This window comes from Vidua macroura, chromosome 6, assembly GCF_024509145.1.
Source record: "Vidua macroura isolate BioBank_ID:100142 chromosome 6, ASM2450914v1, whole genome shotgun sequence".
Taxonomy (NCBI): Eukaryota; Metazoa; Chordata; class Aves; order Passeriformes; family Viduidae; genus Vidua; species Vidua macroura.
Window position 1 is genome coordinate 6,242,217 of NC_071576.1, and position 21,303 is coordinate 6,263,519.

The 21,303-nt window shown below is 47.9% G+C and overlaps 1 long non-coding RNA gene across 1 annotated transcript; it reads left to right on the top strand.

Annotated features, from left to right (window-relative positions):
• Positions 1-870: 870 nt before the first annotated feature.
• LOC128809519 (uncharacterized) lies at positions 871-13,095 on the top strand. Its single transcript, XR_008437749.1, has 4 exons — positions 871-1,046; positions 2,257-2,379; positions 7,493-7,609; positions 7,991-13,095. It is a non-coding gene; the product is annotated as an uncharacterized LOC128809519 (long non-coding RNA).
• Positions 13,096-21,303: the final 8,208 nt, after the last annotated feature.

Consider the following 21,303-nt stretch of genomic DNA (forward strand, 5'->3'; position numbering starts at 1 on the left):
TCAGCAATAAAATCTGGCTGAGATGCAGGAGTTGTCCTATCCCACAGTAACCTGCTCTTTCATTTGAGAGGAGGTCTGGGTTGTATTGCTGTGCAGCTTTTTTCCCTACAGCAATCCAATTTCTGGTCATGGGATCATGGGTGTAAGTGCCAGGATGGGACCCAGGGCACCGTGGTGGAACATCCCAAAATCTCAGGGGAAAAAGTGGGCCAGGATCTGACGGTGGGCATGGAGGGAAAAGGAAGAATCATAAATCAGGAGGGAAGAGGAGCATGACCCAGTAAGAGAGCAGAAGAGCTCGGCTCTCTGCCAGCAGGACCGAATTGAACTCCTCTCCCTCCAGCCCTTCCAGGCGCTGGGTTGTATTTCTCCCAGTCTTGCCCTGAAGCGAGCAGAGCTCTCTCCCTCTCAGTGCCGCAACAGCGCTGGGCACCTCCGCGGCTGCCGGCCCGCTCCGCGCATCCCTCAGTCCGCCCTGACGGGAGGTTTTATGGTCCCCCTTGCCCACCCCCTCCCCAGGCTGCTCCCCACTCCCGGTTCTGGCGTTTCACGTCCCCATCCTCTGCCGCGAGCCCCAGGCAGCTCCTCACCGCCTGTCCAGCTCTGAGCCGCGGCGCCCGCTCCATCCTCCGGCTCACCCCGCAGCCCGGCACGGCCCGGCCCGGCGCGGAGCATCCCGGTGGCGGGACCCGCTCCTCCCTCCTCCCCTCTTCCTCCTCCCTTCCTCTCTCTCTCCTTCCCTCCCTCCCTCCCCGCGGCCTCGAGTCGCGCCAGTGATGGAGAGAGCGTCACCGTCTCCTAGCAGCGCTCCTAGCAACGCTCCTAGCAACCGGGCAACATCTGCTCCCGCTGGACCAATCCGCGCGGGGAACATCTGGGCACCCACCTCCGCGGGCTGCGGCCGGGAGGTGATGCGCTCCTCAGTGGCTGCAGGGACCCGCAGGAGCTGCCACCGCCGCCGCCACCAGCAGCACCGCCGCCACCTCGTCCAGGAGCAGCGAGGGAAGGACGGAGCAGCCCTCCCTCTGGAGCCGGGGCTCGCTGGGGTGAGTGCCGCTGAGCCGGCGGCGGCTGGGGGCAGCGAGCTGTGGGGTTGCCCGTGTCAGCGAGGTGGTGTGGGGCTTTGCTGGTGGGATCTGCTCCAAAGGGTTTAGCAGGTGGCTGTTGGCGTGGAGTAAGTTTTGCGTTTGTTTGGGAGCTCTCGTGCCTTTTCTGCAGCGTGGGAGAGGGAAGAGCCGAGAGGGAGGCTCCGCGCGTCCCGCAGTGCCACGGGCAGAGGTGCTGCTGCTCTGCCGGACTCTACAAAAGGTCGTTTCAATCAGAGTCCTTTTTTTTTTACGGTCAGAGCTGAACTCTGAAAAGTAACCATAGCTCCTCTTTCCATCGCCTGTTAATGCTGTCATCCTCTGGGATGACACAACTGTCTAAATTTAGTTGTCTTAGAGCTGCGAGACGCGAGTATGCACACACACACGAGCTCTCTTTTCCTTTCTCTCTTGCAGGATTTAGATATATCTAATTTCGTTCATGTACTCAAAAAGTCTGAGTGTCTCTGGCACACACATGTAAAAGTGCAGAGTTTAAGTATACACATGTATCTGTGATCGTATTTCCCCATGAGAGTGGGAGATGTTCTTACTACAGCGTGCCAAATGCTTCACCCGGAAGGCAAGGCATCCGCCTGGAAAATGTATGTCAGGCAAACTCTGAAATGTGCACCCTGTTAAAGGGAAATGGGAATCTGACTTTCCCCAGACCTGTACTGCTCTGCGGGCAGTGTGAGAGTGTATGATGGAAAATTAATGCTGCTACTCAAAATAATGGCATGGTTTTAATAGTAGCCCTTTAGCTTTCCTCTGAGGTTGACAAGAATTAATGGAGAAAGTAATGTGCCATTTTAAGAGGTGATTGGGGCAGAATTAATGTTCTAGCTCCAGAAACATCCGGATATTTAGAGGAGCAAGCTGTATTTTTGCAGCATTTGCTCTGAGTGGATTATAGTTACACCACTGAGAGACTGACACGTTTTTTTCCTTAATGTTTTATCTCCTTTCCTGATGTGTGAAAGGGACTCCAGGAAGCAAGGTCAAAGTTAGAGAATTGGGTGTAACATCAGGACTCTTATTTATCCCTGTTACTAAGCCCTGTGGGGATGCTGAAATAGCACTTTCTCCTCTTGTGGTCCAGCTGCTCGCTGTGTTTGTCCTGATTTTGCCACCTGAGCCATGTGTGTTTCTCCTTGATCCACCACGGCAGGTGACCGTTCAGCAGTGCCGTGCTGCCAGAAATGCTCGCTGAGCCCGTGCAAGGGAGAAATCTTACCAGAACTGCTGAGATTACCCCAGAAAGACCCTTTGCAGACTGACTCCGCATCCTCAGGTAACTAACAAGTTTGCAAACTTCAGCTGGTTGGGCTGAGTGAGGGAATTTATTTGGATTAATGTCGAAAGGGGGTGAACCTGGAATTATTTTTTTATTCTCTTGGGGAAAGCAGTGGGACTCTAAGGATGGAGACAGGAATAGTCATTCAGCCATTAAGTCTCATGCCTTCATGCCCTCACGAGAGCTATTCAGATGCTTGTGCCCAGGGAGAATCTGCAATTAGGGAGATCTGCACAGCAATCAGCAAACTAAAAGGCGGGTTTAAAGTGCAAAGCCAGCAGACAAGAGTGCGGCTGGGGGTCCCCACCTCGCCGTGAGTCAAGAAAAGGGGGCTTGCTCTGGCTGATAAGGCTTGATATGCTAGAAGGGCTGCCATCGATTGGCAGCCGCGTGAAATCCTGGGGCTGGCATGTGTTTTCGATCCACATGTTCCTCTGCCTGTGGTCCGGTAGCTTTGCATTATCAGCTGGGAGTCCCACAGTGGGACCAGCTGCTTATGCTGCCCTAGGAAAGGAGAAAAGCAGCAGCAGAGCATGTGAAACCAGGCGCACGTTTCAGCTGAGCACCCCCTAATTGCGAGCGCTCTGAAGGTTGGAGACGGGGGAGTTTATCACCGCGGTTTGACAGCAGTCGCAAGGACGTGATGGTACGTCCTGCCATGTCAAAGTCACGTCTCCCGCTGATAATAAAGGCCAGTTTCTGTGTGCTCAGAAGCCTCAGGTTTTGTGTTTGAGCACGCAAGAGATGCTCAGCGAAGGTCTCCGTCTCAGGCAGCTGTAGCTCGCATATTGATCACTCTCCTTTAGGCTGCGATAGGAACCCTGCAGAGCAGCGGCACATTTGAGTCACCACCTCGGGTGCGCAGCTTGGCGGGGCTGGCTCGGCCAGCCGGCTCCGTGCTCACCCCCTGCAGATGCCTGCATCAACAACCAAAGAGTATCGATTCGGACGAGCCTTTTCTCTGCAGCGCTGAGCAGGCAGGGAGGAATTTTCTTCCCGAGGAAAGGTAGGGGAGGTGCGGGAGCAGGCAGGTGAGGGGAATGCTCCCAAGGGCTCACGCACAAGTTCTGTGCCGGGGCTGCTGTGCAGAGCCGGGGCTTGCAGATCCCTCTCTGTTGTTTGAGATGCAAAAGCACAAGCTCAGGTGTTTTTTTCCTGGATGTTCAATCATTTTTTAAACTCCGTCTTAGCTCCTGTCTCGGCTAGGCTGCAGCCCCGTGGAAATCGCCCGGCATTAATTCATGCAGAAGAGGGGCTGCTGTCACTGGGGCGATGCAGGAGCGCAGGTGAAGTGACTTTGCTGCAATTTGCAGTTCAAATGGGAAGTTGCCATGATATAAATCTATTTCCAATCCAATTTAGATAAGACAGCCCTCTGTCCAAACATGCCTAATAACTCTGCGAGTACCACGCCACAGAGCACCATAATTATTCCTGGAGAAATAAACAGGAACGGACACATTTTGCTCTGTTGAAAGTACAATTAAAGCCCTTGCGAAGCTGACTCTGAGAGCTCCAAGCCTGAGACACAGGCGCCTATTCCCTCACTGCCGCGCGTGGGATTTATATTCCGAACTTCCATTAGCGCTAATGGCAGCTCCAGCCGCCGCGCCCCGATGTGCTGTGCATTCCGAGCAGGCACGCACCGGCGGGGTGTAAACACCGGGCAGCAGGAGCTGCCGAGCCCCCCAGCACCGCCCGCCGCTGCAAATTGCACCGAGCCCTTGGGGAGCGGCAGAGGGCTTGCGGCTGAGCGCTGCCGGGACGCTGAATGCGCTTTCCCGACGCTCATCCAGGCTGGAAGGACAAACCTCAGGCTCAGGACTCAGCGCTGTGCTGGTTGGTCCCCGTGGGGAGATTTGGCCCCGTGCCTTGACTTGTGGTGTAGCGCTGGAAAAAACGTAATGTGATTAAGATGTATCTGTCTCTGAGCTTGAGTGAGGCAGAGGCAGTGACTCATACCACCTTGCTGGAGCTGTCAAAACACTTGGCTCGCGAGAATAGCCTTCTACACAAAAAGCACTGATTCAATGTTTATATTTAAACAAAACACTAAGGGTCTGATTCACTGCGGCATTACTACAGCCTTGGATGGCTGTAACCCCAGCCAAGCAGCTCCCAGGCACGCACAGAGGCATGGAGTGCTGACTTCCAATAAGGGTTAGAGAAAGGCTTGGTCCTTGCGAGCCTCCTGCATGGAGAGGGGTCCCTCGAGGGCTTTAGCATCGCTGCTGGTGTTGAGGGCACAGTGCAAGGTCACAGTTCGTGCTCTTGTTCCCCTGAACCTGCAGACAGATGTGTGGGCACCAGCGGCAGCCACAGAAGATGATGGTGATGAAATGAGTGGTGGTGGGATGGCCGCTGCACTGATCACAAGAACAGACCCTGAACTTCTCTTGAGCAGCCCTGGGATGGGACTTGAGTGCTTCCAGCTCACTGTCTCACCCCGCAGGTGTGCAGGCAGCACCCCTTCCCTCCCGGGGAGCTGAGCCACCTGTGACCGCCCCTGGGAGCTGCTGAGCTGGGGAAGTGGGTGCTCCAAGCTCTGCAGATTTGGAGCTGCTGGGATTTGCTGACAGATGGTGTGGTGTTGAGCAGCTTGGGGCTACTTTGCTCCTCAAGTAGTCTTTCATTTAAAACTGAGAGCACATTTCAAGCCAAACTTACAGCCTAGAGACGCTCTTGGTGTTTGCTTGGTCGTTGTTCCCCTTCCTTTCCTTGCTTCAAAACTATGTTATGGGTGTTGGGGTGAGGAGGGCATGACAACTTTGCTACTTTAGTTGACATAAGGTCTTTAGAAATTTAAATTCAGGCAACCAAGGGTATGTCCCAGGCTGGTGTTGAACCTAACCCCAGAAAGGGGATGCCAGTTGGGTACTCAATGAACCCACTGCCAGGATGGTCATGTGTGTCCCTCAGCAAAATACAATTTTTCTGTCTGCTCCTGCCAGCCAGCACCAGCCCTGACAGCCTGGGTGGCTATGGGAATGTCACTTCATCTGTCTGTACCTTTGTCTTCCTCAGAGCAGTGTGAGGAGAACTGTAATGTTCTCCCATCCCATGGCATTGGGAGATAAATGCATTTGTTGTTGTGCTCAGATAACACAGCACAGTGTGGTTTCCACCTGGGAGAACACGATATCAGAGTAATTAAATATCCAGGCTGCCCAGGCTCTGGTGTAACTCAAATATTGGAATGAAACCTGCAAGCAGAGAAGGTTGCTGCATATGAATTTAAACCTGTGATTTAAACTCAGTGCCAGTGGAATGGTGAAGACCACAGCCCTGCCCTTGCCCTTGAGAGCTGAGGTGGGTGCTGGGAGCATCTCTGATGTGTGTGGTGGTCCAGGGCAACTAGAACCCTGACAACCTTGGCAGTGTTGTCCCACTGTAAGAGCAATAGTCCCTCTCCTGGAGAAATGCTGCTCTGAAGTGCCATCCATGTCCTGATGGGACCCAGAGCAGGGCTGAGGGGTCTTGACTCCAAATGGGGTGTTGCTCCACCAGTCAGTTTTCTGCACAGATCTGTAGAATCCTTCATGAAAAACCTCCATCCTCACAGACTTAAAATTCAGTGAGAAAATGCAAGAATCCTCTCATGGAAGGGATTTTTTCTTCAGCCCCTTCTTGTGGGTTTTTGATGTAGAAGAAGGAAGGGACAACATTGCTCCTTCCTGCCAGTGAAGAAGAGATGCTGTCAGTCCCTGGAATGGTTGTGTGGGTATCTCATCACCCCCAGCAGCAGCTAAGGCTCAAGGAGCCTCTCATGCCCCATGGAAGGATCCTTCCAGCAATATGAGGTCTGTGTTCTGTCTGTGCAATAGATTATTGCTTTTCTATTGTGTCAGGGAACCAAATCCTTTATTTTTTCAGAAAATCTAAGTTTCAAATGCTCTCACAAGGAGATCCCAATTTGGGGAAGAAAATATTTTCCTTAGGACCCGACTTTGAGTTAATCTGTGAAGTGTCTCTGGATACTTTCTACCCCTGGATTGCCTTTAGACATCAGTATAATAAAGCTTTGGTGGTTGTTTTGTTTTTGTTTGTGTTTGTGGTTTGGTTTTGTTTTGTTTGGTTTTTTTCCTTTTTTTTTTTTTTTTTTTTTTTTTTTTTTTTTTAAGTACATTTAAAAGCAAATAACAAATTTCTTATAAAAGGGATGGTTTGGGAGGAGACTGTGCTTCCCAGAAATGCACAGGGCTCCTCATGTTTTCTGGTGAATAGCCAAGCAGAGCCCAGTCCTGGCTCTCAGAGGGACCCAGTGCTCCCCAGGCTGAGTACCACTGGAATTATGGACCTCATTAAGGTGCTGAATTAGGACCATGTCACCTTTCCAGGGAGATGAGCAAGCTCAGATCAGGCAGCCAGGCCTGGCTGCAAGTGCCCTCTGCTGGTCCTCTGCAGGGCTCAGCTCTGGAGGAACCGACCTCGCCGTGGCTCTTGTCACCGGACAAAAGCCCAGTAATTCCCTTTCTTATCCTAAATGTTGAACCTCTGTCCTCTGTGCCCTGAAAAACTGAGGCCACCCGGAGAACAAACCAATTCCATCACCCTCCCGCTGCACTGGGGCTCTTCTGAGACAACACTACCATCTAGTGAATGCTCTCTGCATTGGTTTTCCAGGGAAGCCGCGGAGCTCCGGGCATGATGGGTGGAAAACAAAACCCAATCCTCGGCCCGCACACCCCACAGCAGGGCACAGGGTCCCCTGTCCTGCACACAGGTGGCCCCATCCTGGTCCCTCCTGCAGTGCACGGTGACATTCCCATCTAGAGCATCTCCTGCCTGCTCTTTGGGGCCGTGGCTGGCCCCAACACCCCACTCAGCTGTAGGACCAGGAGATCTGCCTGTGCCCGGTGCTGTGGTGGTCACTCCAGGCAAGGGAGAGGGGCTGGCTGTGCTGGCAAGCCTGAGGGTGGCTGTTTCAGAGACAGCTTCACATTTTCCAGCCTCTCAACTGTTTTTCCAGTGGGTTGAGGGCTGCAGGCAGAGGCTGAGTGTTGTCCTGGCTGCACTCCCCCTCTGGATCCCTCCTTGCCCTGCACACCCCAGACTGTGATGCTGCAGCCATCCTGGCCAATACTGACTTTCTTTTTCCTCTTTTGTGCAGAGCTGATCTGCTCGGGGCCTACCAAAGACACTAACGACGTCGAAAGTAGCTTACTTTAAGAGAAAATATGCAGAAGAAGAACATTTACATCAGGATTACCATGAGTATTGTCCAAAAGTGAGTATCTCTCTCACTCCAGACCCCACCCTCCCACTAATTTCATTCCTTGAGGCTAAAGACCCATCCATTTGTTACTATAGGATACTAGAAAATATGATGTGAGTTGTTGTTATTGTAAAGGTAAAAAAGGTAAGTTTGTTTTCTGACTCTAGCATTTATAGTTTTCTAAAGGTGACAGTGGATTGGAGGGTGAAAGTGCCACCTCTCCAACGACACTGGACAAACTACTAGTCTATTAAATTTCTCTACTTCTATAAAAGAATGTAAAAATGATACGTTATTTACAAAAAGTGTGTAAAAAAGTTTATTGCAAAAATGTAAACTCGAAAAGCTTTAAAAAACCTTAAAAAATCAAAACAACATCCATTTACTCCCCAGCACCTGATACTACCGGAGGACCGGACTTGTATCCTAAAACTGTCTCTCCAGAAACTCCGCTTCCTGGACGACCCCGAAGCCTATCTCCGCAGGTCTGTATTAATTAACAATCTGTTGAGGAAGATTCACCTAGAGACAGAGAGGGAGAGCTATGAATACTTTAAGGAGGCTCCGTGCTATAGGACTGCCTACTCTGACGCACGAAAACGGCTGAAGCTGATGGTGCAGGAGTGCTGTTCCCAGTCGCTCTATTATGAAGAGCTGCACTCGTATCGCATCGTGCCTTACTCTGCAGAGAACGCCGTCTACGGGATGGGCTACACGGGCAGCCACCTGGAGCAAAATTCTCAGTTGCTTATTTATAAAATGAATTAAAGTAGCTGTTAGACCCACTGATGTTTGTTTCTGAATGCTTGGACTGCTTGTTGAGGTGTTGAGATGAGGCACTAATTGCAGATGTGTTTGCAATGGAGGCGGAGGCCAGGGAGCCGAGTGGAAGGTGCTTTGGAAAATGCTCTGCAGTCCCCGCTGTTAACCCCCGGTGTGAAGCACCTTGCTGTACACACAGAGAGGTGCAATACAGAGGTCCTAAACCTGCAGAGACTGCGTGCAAGGCGGTTTGTGGAAACAAAGCTGCGCTTAAAGTTACCTGTGTGTAGATACGGATGCTCCAAATCACTCCCGCAGTTAAATTACACCATCCCCGGTGCAAGGGGAGCCCCTGAAGCAGTGGAGTAGTCTAACAGTGAGGAGTAAAACACAAGTTATCTGCTGTAAAAGTGTAGACAGAAAGTTTCTTTGAGAATTGCTTTGACCATGAAGGAGTCAGTGCCAAAGGAATCAGTCTTTAGTTTAGGATTTTCAGAGACTGAACTCGCTTGCTACTTACAGACACTCTATACTGAGATTTGCAAGGGTTTGTGGGTTGGTTTTTTTTTAAAAATAATTGCATTCACTTTTTACTTATATTATCTCTTAGCTGGTATCTACTTTGCTATTTTAATACAAACCAGAATGACTCACAGGAAAGATTGTTTCTTCAGCCCATCATCAGTGTTCCCTTAACTTCATTTGCCTCTTTCCCTAGCTGTTTCCCCAAATACTTCTTTGCATGCTAATTTGCTGTGTGGCCCGAGGTTCACACTGGTGCTAGGGAATAGACAGCAATTTCTTTTTATGTGGACTATAAAAGGCAGAAAAACAATGACAACTCTCATAGACAGAGAATGAATGTATCTGACAGATGATGGTAAGACCTCAGAGGCTCTCCTGATGAAACTGCTCAGCATTAGTAATAATGTTTCAGGTTAAGTGAAATGTCTAATTTCAATCTGGGAATTAATTTTAAAATATGTAAATATATATATTTCACAAGCTATGGCATGTGGGATGTTCAGCAAATGGAATGACTACAAGTGGAAAGTTTCATAGCTGCCAAAGCTACGTCATGAAAATACCAAAGAGTAACATTAGGGAAAAGATGATGCTCCAGCAATGGGGTCAGAAGCAGAGATTGCACTATAACCTGGGGGAATGTGATTAACGAGCCTGTAAATTAGCTGTTAGGGACCTGCATCCCAGAACTGCTGAACAAACACAAGATGGTTCAAAGCCTGTCAAAGTCCTACAGGTCTGCTGGCTTTGCCTCGCTGGCTATCACCACTTTAAAGCTTTAAAACAAAGTAAATAATAGCGCACACTCAGCTGGAGGCAGATATATATATATACATATATATACATATATATCTAAGAACATAATTTTTTATTTGTTTTGAAAGGCTTTGCTCTTGCAGATGTGGCTGATGCTATTTCTGAAGCATTCTATAGTGTGAACAAATACCGTGGCTTGCCAGGAATGTGCTTTTTGTGTCAGATTCCTCCTGTCACCCTGCTCAGAGCGCCCTGGTCGTGTGTGTCGCACATATCGTCACAGCTCCCAGGCACGTGTTAGCGCTGGAGAAAAGGCAGAAAGGCAAAAGCAAAAAGGTGTGAAGAACAAAGTTAACTCTGGTATCAGTAGTTAGAAGTCAGTAGAGGTTTAGGAGACAGAAGGAAGCAGTAAAATCCAGTTTTGTGTTTTTTTTTTTTTAATTTGAAAAAAGAAATTAATGTCAGCAGTGTAATTCAAAACAAGGATAACCTGCAAACTGGAGAATATAAACATCTCAGATACTGTGGGAAGGCTGAAAAAACAGGGCAGTGCTGTTTGGGAGGTGCTGTTAGTCATTATGACTGTTCAGATCTCTGTTTTTGCTTTGAGACAAGTCATATTTACTTCTCTCTTAGAAAAGTGTCTTTCAATCCTTAGCCAGTGCAGCTCAGCCTCAGAGCTTCCTGGCTGTGCATGGTTTGATTCCTGCTCTCCCTGGGCTTGCACCAGCCCAAAATCATGTAGCTGGTGCAGCTGCATGATTTGAGAAATGGTTTCAATGTAGTTTGAGAAATTTCCAGTGGAAAGGGGCCATGTCCACTTCAACAGGGGGCTGGTGGAGCCCAGGCTGCTGATCAGGTCCACAGGACAGCCCCAGTGTGACCAGTAAGAGCTGGCAGAGAAGCCCATTTGCTGTTGTGAGAGGTGCCATTATCCCGCAGGAGCCCTCTGGCCTCTGCGGCACCGGGAACGCTTCGTGCCAACCCAGGGCTGGGAGAATGGTGAAGGAAAATTGCTCCTGTCTTCTGATCTTTCAAACCATGTAATTTTCCACTCTGAAGTGGTTTGATTTATGCTTTTTTTTTTTCCCTCTTCATGTCGGTTTTCATCTGATTTCATAACAATCTAGCATGTACAGGAAATGCTTAAATGCTTCTTTTCTCTCGCTGACTGACTTTTTATATTCATAGGATGGTTCTGGCTTCAATAAACAAATCTTTTAACTTAGAATTAGAAATGTTTCAATGAAATGAAAAAGCTCAGTAGGATCAAAGTCTTTAACCTCACCTGAACAAAAAAACATTGGCCCTGTCAGATTCACCTTTGAAGAGGTTTTGTGCCTGCTGAAAGAGGAAGATACTTTCTTGCCTATTGAAAGCTTCTCTGTGAAGGCGTTGTGATAACTGAACAGATATAACAGACAAAAATCTGCATCAGGTCACAAAACTCCTTGGGCTACCTAGGAAAGAGGATGATAATTTAGTCATGTTTTTCTCATGTGCTGTCTTCTTGAAGAAAACAACATTGTCTCTTTTTTTAATTTTCACTTGCTCCAGGAGTTGTTAAAATGGATTATTTCTTTCTATAGAACAAATTGAGTTTTTTATGGATGACTTTTTGATATGGAATTGAATCAAAGGTTCGCTATTCTATATGCTTTTAGTCTGCTTCAGTTTTTACTGCTTCTGCTTTGCCCAGCATTGGTGCTGCTGAAAAGTGGGTCTGAAAATTTTGATTTGAATGCTTAAAAATAGTTTATGGGGTGATAAAGAAGTACAAATGTGCAATAACATTGCAAGTGACTCCCGAAATATTTGACACCTTTTGAATTTTATACTTACATTGATTTTAACATTTAGTTGCCAAGTTACTGGGTACCAGCATTTTAATACAGCTACATACAGTGATTTTTCTTTTTTGGGTTTGTAGCTACAGTTCAGCTCTTCTGGCTTCTGATGTGAGAATCTGTCTGTAGGTGGTCAACTTTCACTGAGATAGATTTTTATATATATATATATATATATGTTCTATTATGACTGCATTAGGAACTCCTACATATGGGCTATGTTTGCACTGGATGTAAAGAAAGTCCTTGCTTCCCTTTGACTCAGTTGCCTTGGAGATAGAATATTCATCAGAGAGAATATAGATGAGCTGGGTAAGCAGGACAGACTTGGTGAGGAGAGCTGATCATTTTGAAAATGACTGGCTTAGGACAATTCATTTTCACCTGGGAATAGCAGCACACTTGGCTGTAATTAGTGTCTCCATGAGTTGAGTTTTCTTTGTGCTGCTTTTCTGGCTGGACATGCTGGTGAAGGGTGCACGAGGTACCTTTGTGGGGGCCACAGTGTGGGTGTGGATGGGGTCTGGTGCAGAATCCCAACACTGAGTTTGAGCAACCTGCTCTAGTGCAGGTGTGTCCCCACCCATGGCAGGAGGGTTGGAACCAGACGGTCTTTAAGGTCTCTTCCAACTCGAACCATTCCATGACCCCATGATTCTGTGACATTAGGGCCCTGATCCTGTAAATGCTTGGGTTATCACCTGATTTCCTCACTCTGGAGCCCGAGAGGCTCCTCGTGTGCTTGATGCTCAGCATGTGCATGAGCTTGTGTGGGGCTGGGGCTGCAGATCGCCCTCAATCGCCGCCTTATCGGTGACAGTGACCCCCGAGCTGCTGCTTCAGCTCTTCAATACATTTCTCTTGCACTGTAAATTGAACTTCTGTTTTCCAATGAATGTGTGGAGTATATGGACTATTGTGCCTTAAAGTCCCATCCTCGTATGAGCCTTTGTAAATGTTCTGTAAATCCGCAAACCGTCTATCGCTGGTATCTCTGTGCACTCTCTACAGATCTGATTTGGTACTTGGCAGGACCTTGGGAAACCCAACCATGACCTCAGTTTGCCATGACCACGAGAGGGGATTTGCCAATTCCCTCTTTTCTTTTTTCAGATTGCTTTCCTCTCCAACATTCATGAAATTCTGTTTGTCTGGTTTCTGCCATAGTTGGGCTCTGGGCCACCTGCAGTACCAGGAGCTCCTCGCAGGAACTCTGAAAGTTATAAAAAAGTTGTCTCCAGATTTTAAACACCACCTGTAGAACACTCCCAGGAGGGAATCACAGCTGCATATGACAACTGTGGCAGGTGTTGTCAAGTATATCATCATATATTTGACACAATTGACAAAGCAGAGAAAGGAACACCTATTTCTATTGAAATGCATGAGCCTGCATTATGTTAAATACATGGTGATTATGCACCAAATAATTGGAATAATACCTACTGGTTCTGTAAAAAAAAAGCCTTTTAATGTTTAAAATTACCTGGGACCTGACTGAAGGTTTTTATGAAATTGTTTTCTAAAGTGAATAGTAGAAAAAATGTATATGTATTTTAAATATACGTATGATGTGCATGTTATTAATAAAGATCTATTTCTATTGAACCAGATGGAGTCTTGTTGATTGTATGTTGTTTGATTTACAAGATAACATGTAATGTTTCTAAAGAAAGGTTTCTAACTCCATCAATCCCCTAAAAAACTTACAACCACAGATTCTTTGAAGGATCAGAGAGCAAACCTGGGGTAACTTCTTGTCATTCACTTGTCCTGCCCTGATCCCATTGTTTGCATCCCAACTTGCCTCTGGACTTGCAAGACCCTTCTTCTTTTCCTTGTTTATGTATTTTATTTCAAATTCTGCAAGGAACCATTTTCCTAATGATGTTCTGCAGGGTATGTTCCAGATGCTGCCAAAGGGTCAAAGTTAAAATAGTTAGCTTTTGGAGCCTTTCTGGAAAATGGGATTTTTTTACTAAAAACCATGATTATGACAGAAAGATCACCATCTTCCTTATCCTCAGGAATTTTCTTTAGGATTCTTTTCTTGAAGAAGCTGAAGTGAAACACTGAACATATTGAAGAGATACTGAAAAGGAGAAATATTTACAAAGAATGGGCTTTCCCCTGTGGGCAGGAGCCTCTTGAGGCAGTCACAAGGAAACATCTTCCAGGGCCAGGTGCTTCAGCTCCCATGTGCAGCCAGGACTTGGGTACCACCTGGGCTGCAGGTCCAAGTTTTGTAAAGACTGAACATCCCAACCAGGTGCCATAGGCACAGCAGCAGATCAGTCACCCCCTCTGAAGCTGTTGCGTCAGGAGACAGCAGCTGGATGTTTCAACCTGAGTACAGCCACCTCAGATCCTGGGGTGTTCCTTATCACAGTCCTTTATCTGTCTCTGAACCACTCCTCTTTTTAACCAAAAAGCAATACCTAGACCTTGGCCTGGGGATGTGCATAACTTAAGGAATGGGCTTGCTGCATATCTGCAGTTTTAACTTGCTTTTTTGCCACATATTTTGTGTGAAAGACCAAGGGTCTCTGGCATAGAGAAATATATTCAAATGCCCAAAATTTCTCATGGATGTAGGCACACAGTTTGTGGTAATTGGGAGTGGGGCTGTGGCCCAGCCTCATCCCCAGTGGGTAGAGCTGTGAGAAGCAGGTGAGCAGCACTGACAGCAATGAGCCATGGAGTGCCCAGGGGCACTGAGCAACCACCAAAGGTAACAGAGGACACTCAGGTGCACTGAATGAATGATGAGGAGTATAAAAGGCTAAAGAAAAAGAAGGGAAGATTCTTGCAGCCTTCTGAAGTGGTGTGATGCTGCTGTGTATGGGTTGAAGCTTTCTGAAATTGTATGATGATTCGCTGTGTATCGTGGCCATCTCAGCTGTGACATGTGCTGTGAAACCTGGATCCTTGCTAGGAGCTGCCACCTCTGAGGATTCACCACACAGGTAAGATATGCTGAGGCTTCCTTGGCCCAGTTGTGGGGAGAACTGCCTTAGTGTGGAAACAAAAGGCATTGGAGCAGCCTCCCAGCTCCCAGAACAGAGGCACTGGGTTGTCCAAGACAGGCAAACACTTTCCCACTATGGATTTTTTCAAGGTCGTGTGGATCATCCTGCCACAAAGCAAATTCAGCTGCAGACTTAAGGTGGGCTCCTCTATGCCAATTCCTCTGCTGCTTAAGGAGGTGATGAAAATACCATGGCCAAACCATCGTTGGCTTGCTCTGCACTCAGCTGAATTTTCTTTTTAGCTCTTTACAGCCACTTTGAATTAAAGTAGCTGCTGGGCTGCCCTACCCTGGCACTGCCAGCCCAGATCTAAGGAGCAGCTGGCACAGGACCCAGGGAACCCAGCTGAGAGCTGTAACTCATCATTGCATCCCACCCTCGGTGCATTTCAGGGCTTAATTAATTCAGACCCCAAGATAAGCAGTGCTGATGGCCAAACCAGGTGATGCTTTGAGCCCCTGGCTGCAGAGTGCTGAGCAGAGCCCTGCAGCCTCCCAGCTCCCCTAGTCCAGCGAGGGGCTCTGCTCTGCCTTGCTGCCTGCAGGCTGATGTGCCACTGATGAGAAACTGTCCCCACTTCGGCTGAGTGGTGCCAAATTGTAGCTCTTACTGGTTGAAGAGTCTTTTTTTTGTGACATAAACTGCTCAGTGGACATCAATGCCAATTTGCTGCAAGGAGGTTTGTGTGCAACATCTGCTGTCGGGGAGAGGAAGGCTGGCTGGAAAGGAAAAGGTCTTTTTCCCTGTAAGGTGCCAGAATCTCCTGTTCATAGTGGGGAAGCTGTAATTGCTCTCCTGTGTTTGAGGCTCAGGGCCATGCAGACATTTCAGGTGTGCTGACACCATCCCATTACAGGGTTCCCTGGGTCCTGTGCCAGCTGCTCCACAAATCTGGGCTGGCAGTGCCAGGGTAGGGCAGCCCAGCACACTCTGGGCACCTGACAAGCCCACATTGGACATCCCACAGTCCTTGCTGGGATGCTGGGGGGAGCCACAGGAGTTTTTTAACCTGTCCCCATTGGGCTCATCAATCCCATACACAGAAAGCATTCCAAAAGGCTGGATGCACCATGACCCCAGACAGGGTCTCTCCCAGAGCTCTCTAGTGCAGGCAGGGGTGGCATCTCAAGGCTGTGTTATCCAGGGAAACATTGGGATTTTGTAGGTAGATGGAATTGCAGGGTGGCACTCTGTGAATGCACCCAGTGTGACAGGGTCATAAGGTCCTGCACTGTGTTTATAGGCATTAATGCAGGTCCTGCATGGCCAGGTGTAGAGTGTGATATTCCACCATGGGATGTTTTGATAATGGAATCAGAGTGCTGTTCCTGATGATCCCAATGATATGGGTCACTGGCTTACAGCATTAGTGTAAATAGCTTTTTTTTTCTTCTGCAAAATTTTGTGCCTAAGGCTAATGGGCATATCCATACCCTTTAGGAACACAGGTATATGTGCAGATAGCTGTGGTGAAGACAAGTCGGCCCTGGAGGAGAGCTAGGGATTGTGTCTGGCTGCTGCTCAGACAGATGCAGAGGCTGGTTTGGGAGCACCTGAATTAGGACAAAAATCCTGGGCTGGAAGTTCTCAATTCCCAAAAGTCTTGCACTTGCTACCAAGGAGTTGCTCTTCTCCTGGGATTGTTTTAGCTGGCAGTTTGTGTTCTGGGAGATGGGTCTGAGTGAAGACATGACCAGGGGCTGATGGACTGGCTCAGAGGTGGTTCCACGTGGGATAACAAAATCAGTGGTGGAAGGGACACTTGTCATGACGCTGGAAAAGCCCACATGGATCTTGCATTTGCAGTTCTCAAGGCTGGGATCGCCTGGAAAGTGAGGGCAAGCTGCAGATAGCACAGGGCAATAGAAAGTCAGATGCTGGTACCCTGGGGACTGAGCCTGCCCTCCAGGACACCTTGTCCCTTCCTCCGCGGGCAGGTCGCTCTTCCCCCAGCGGTGCAGGGCAGGTTTTGTGCCTGAAGATGGCACTGCTACATCGAAGGATTGCTGGAAAATTGCTGTCGTGGAGCTGCGTGGAAAGCAGGTGGGCAGAGCAGCTGAGGGGAGCTCAGGTGAGGGTGCAGTGGTGGGTGCTGGCTGGGTCAGGGCTCAAAGGACCCTGCTCCCCTCTGACAGGCCACTCCCAAACTGTTTCTGTACCTCTTTGCAACATCATCCTGAGTTTTTCCTTAGCTTTTGGCCCCAGAGAGTGCCCAAATCTTGCTAGTTTGGTGTAAACTCTCTCAAGAAGCTGAAATGTGTGTGTTGTTCTCTGAGCTCTGCGGGGGTCTGCTGTAAGCAGGACAAAATTCAAGGAGCTGCTCTTATTTACAAAAGAGACAATTCCCTTCTTGCTCTGGTGGTTAGAAGGTGGATGGGAATGTGACCCAGGCTCTGCCCAGTGCTCACATCAAGTAAAACAGCAGTGGCCAGAGCCAAAGTGTGAATGAAGTTGTCTTTTCTGGGATCTTGCTCTCCCTTCCCTTCACTTCTTGGAGGACCTGAAGAAGCAGCAAATGATCCCTAAATTGTGCAGGTAAGAATTGGACCTTGCAGTAAGGGAATGATGACCTTCCCTGGCCCCTGGATGACCAAGATGTCCCAGATCTGTTGTCTGGCCATCAACTTTGGCTCTGTTTCATTGCAAGGGTGACGAGAGACCGACTGCAATTAGGGTGAACTGGCAGTGATGTCTTGAGCTGGGTCTGGATTTGCAGTTTTCTGTTCATTGGCACCCCCAAAGGCCACCAAGAGAGAGAAGAATTCTTTACTCATTAGGATAACTCTGTCTCTATCCACACACACACAAAACGCCTATCTCTGTGTCTTTCTCTTCACCACTGGAGGGCTGCATCTACCTGCAGACTCTATTTAGGTTACACTAAACCCAGAGCACCTGTCACTTCGAGAGATGTGTTGTGCAGTGTAATTGGGGAAGGCTGACAAGCAGAAACTGTTTTCTTTTGGGAAAAATCTGCTGTAAACTTCATCGGTTTGCAGTGAAAGTGCTTTTTTCCCTGTTGGAAGCTTTGTGGTTAGCTCTAATAAAGGCAGTGAGTTGGGAGGGAAGGGGGAAAAATTTTTTCAGGATAACAGGGCTGTGAAAATAGAAGCTCTAGCTTGTTTTGAGCTGTGTTCCCTCTTTCATAAATTAAATACTAGTGCTGTTGGAGATGAAGAGGTCCTTGATCTCCTGAATTTACTCCCAGCCATCTGTTTCTGAGTTGTGCCTGAGCTGGATGGTGGCTCCCTGAGGCTCAGCCCCTCTGGTCTCCAAACCCAAGCCCTTCTTGGTCCCCTTGGGATCAGCTTTCTGCAGAGCCTGGCAATGGCTGAGCTCCCTTTTCCTGCTTAACCCTCAGGATTAAAAGGTGCAGCTGGGGAGCAGGAGATTGACAAGTGAAATATTTTATCTTATTTTACAATGTGTTACATTGTGCTGAAGAGTTGGGCCTCTCTGGGCTCTCTGCTCAGACTGCTGTGGGGTTTTTTTTTTCAGCTTCACACAGAGTTTGCAGGTTTCTATTCTAGCTTTGAACTCCTGTAGCTTGGAGACACAGCAGAGCCACTAGGAACTGCAAGACAGGTATTGCCTTAAGCCATGCCTGTCCCCTTTGTAACTGCAGGGTGGTGAAGTTTGATGATTGACTCTCAGGCAGGGCCTCCTTGGGGATGGGAAACCCTTGGGATGACTGCCCCGGTGAAGATTCCCTCTTGGCAGAGTGACTTTGTTGCTTGTCCTCTTGGACTCATCACCTTTTTCTCACGCCTTGGGCTCTCACTTCCAAGGGCTGCTGGAGAAACTCGGCTAAAAGCAGCAGCGTTCCTGCCGTGGGTTAAATAAAGCTCTGCTTGGACTACAGAGGGCAGCAAATCGTTCAGAATACAAAAGGCTTCATGCCGTGGTTATTTCAGCACCTGCAGCTCTGTTGAAGTTCCCTGCAGCCGAGAAGAGGAATGGGGCTCCAGTGCAGGGACCAAGTGACAGCAGGGTCCCTCCCTCGCTGAGGGTGGCTGCTGTAACCTGTGGCTCTTCTCCACAAACTCCTGAGGAAGTGTGTATGCCAGTAGAAGCTACCTGGGGTGGAAAACTGTGCTTTGTGTTTTCCAGACTATGGTGTGATATTTAAAGCTGTTCCCTCCCTGCCCCCCCCCCCCCCTTCCCCCCATGTAGCTATGTGCTCTCCCCTGAAAAGACAGAGGAGTAAGCAAGGAAGGGCTGCCAGGTTAAAACCACAGGAAAGTTCTCCGTGGATAAAGTCTTCTGCATTGATTGCAGGTGTTGCATGTGCACACAAGTCCCTCTACACCTTGGTGTTTGTGCTTCTTGCTAGGAGTGGGGCAGGGAAGTGTGTAACTGCTTCAATGAAAGCTTTTGGGGATTTCTTAAAGAAATCTTTCATGGAACTTCAAATTTTGAAAAGGCCTTTCAAGCTGTGAACTCACCTTTCTGTGTCTCTCTCCCTCCCCTCCCAGATGACCGGGTTCCCTTTAAACTCCTTTGAAAATAAAAGCTTTGATAAATAAATCAAACAGCATTGTGCTTCAGAATCACTAATGGGATCTGACACTGGTCAGACACCAAACTGCTCCCTTTGAAACCCTTGCAGAAAGGGGAACAGTTGTATTAGGTATCTTGTGTCCTCCTGTCATTCATATTTTCAGAGTTGTTTGCCCAGAGGAGCTGTGGCTGCCCCATCCCTGCGAGCGTTCCAGGCCAGGTTAGATGGGGCTCTGAGCAACCTGGAATAATGGAAGGTGTCCCTGTTGATGGCAGGGGGGTTGGAACTAGGTGGTCTTTAAATTCCTTTCAGCTGAAGCAATTCTGTGATTCTTTGAGACATTTCATTTCCCTGGGAACCCATGGCATAACTTTCTTTTTGGCACACAGGAGGAACGTGCCAAGAGAAACGAACAGCCATGCAGCTGTGTTGGTTCCTGCTGAACCCCTTCTGGGTCCCAGAGCTTTCATAGACCTGAGAGTGGTGGTGTCATCTCTCTCTATACTGAGTGATGCTGGTATGAGGAATGCCAGCAGGGATCACTACTGAACAGCAGAAATGAGTGCTGAAACTTCTGGAGCACAAATCCCATGAGGAGCAGCTGAGGGAACTGGGGGTGGGCTCAGCCTGGGGTAAAGGAGGCTGAGAAGAGACCTCATCACTCTCTACAACTCCCTGAAATGAGGTTGTAGCCAGGGTGGGGGTCAGTCTCTACTCCCAGGTAACAAGGGACAGGACAAGAGGAAACGGCCTCAAGTTGTGCCAGGGTAGATTTAGACTGCATATTAAGAAGGATTTTCACTGAAAGGGTAGTCAGGCATTGGAACAGGCTGTTCAAGGAATCAGCACCCCTGGAAATGCTCAAAAAATGTGTGGATGTGGTGTTTAGGGTCAAGGTTTAGTGGTGAACTTGTCAGTATTAGGTTGATGACCTAACCTTGGTAATCCTATGATTCTATGAATGGGCATAAATGGAGTGAAATAAAAGCATGCCCATTGTGCATGCATTTCTTTAACCCCCTTTTGCCCTTCCTGCCTATGGGGTGGTGGGAGCAGGACAGACTTGCAGCAGGCTGTAAATGGTTTTTTTGTTTGGTTTATTTTTTTTTTTCTGGGCGGGTAGGTTTTTTTGTGTGGGGTTTTTTTTTTTTTTGTTTGTTTGGTTTTTTTTTGGTTTTTTTTGGTGGGTTGGTTGGTTTGTTTGTTTGTTTTTCAGAAGACAGCTTATTTTCCAGTTCAAACATACACCGAAAGGGATGACAGCAGGCAAGAACTAGTCACGATAAGGTATTAACACAGTTGGGATAAGGTATTAACACAGTGAAAAGGCACTGGACTGGCTGTTTTGGGTGGTCTCTTCATTTCAAGGATAATTTTGATAGAGGCACAAATGCTGCTAAAGCCCAGGTAAATGTGGACCTAAATAGCACTGCACTGTCACTACTAGCAAGGATTATTATTATTTTTTTTTTTTTTTTTTTTTTTTAGTTGAGCTATTTTGAGGGCTTAGAAAAGCTCAGAAGGAGCTGGTAGGTGAAATTTTGGTAAATTCTGGCTGGCTTTCCCTTTTGAGCTCCTTAAGCGGTGACAGAAGGGCAACTGCCAGAAAGTATCCAGTCTTGGTTTGGAGACTGTCCTTTCCAAGTAGATTTCCCAGTGGTCACAATCTCTTAAAAAAGGTTACTTTTTTAAATTCCTTTTTTAAGTGTCTTGTTTCTAATTGGACCTGGTCTGGACTCAGCTTCTAGCCAGGAGCATTTTGTTAAGTTGCACTCCAAGATTAAAAATCCCTTTTAAGAGCCTGTTTTCTTCTCCATGTGAAGAAAGTGTAATCAAGTTGCCTCCCACTCTCTCCCTTTTGAGACTAAACAGATTGATCTCCCTGTCTGTGGCTAAAAGGCCTTTTCTAAACCTTCCATCAGAGCTTCACTTGGGTATCTGGGCCTGAAATGGGGCTGTAATCACTAAGTGAGTCCTGGACTAAAGTGATTTTCTAAAGTATAACATGAAGCATTAAGGATTTCTTGTCCTGTACAGAGGGTAGTCTTTTTTTAATCTGGTTTCTTGACTCTTGCCTTTATGTTTGTTTCAGTGGTTTGGACTCTATGATGCAAAATTGATTCTGGATGTATCACCCTACAGTGCCAGGAGACAGGTTGTTGGCTTGGGGTGCAGATCCCTTTGTCAAACCCAGAATATTTCATGTTCTTGTTAATTCTGGGTCATTCTGGAGAGAGAAGGTGAAAGGACACACACCTGCTGGAAGGGGTCAGGGAGACAGAGAGC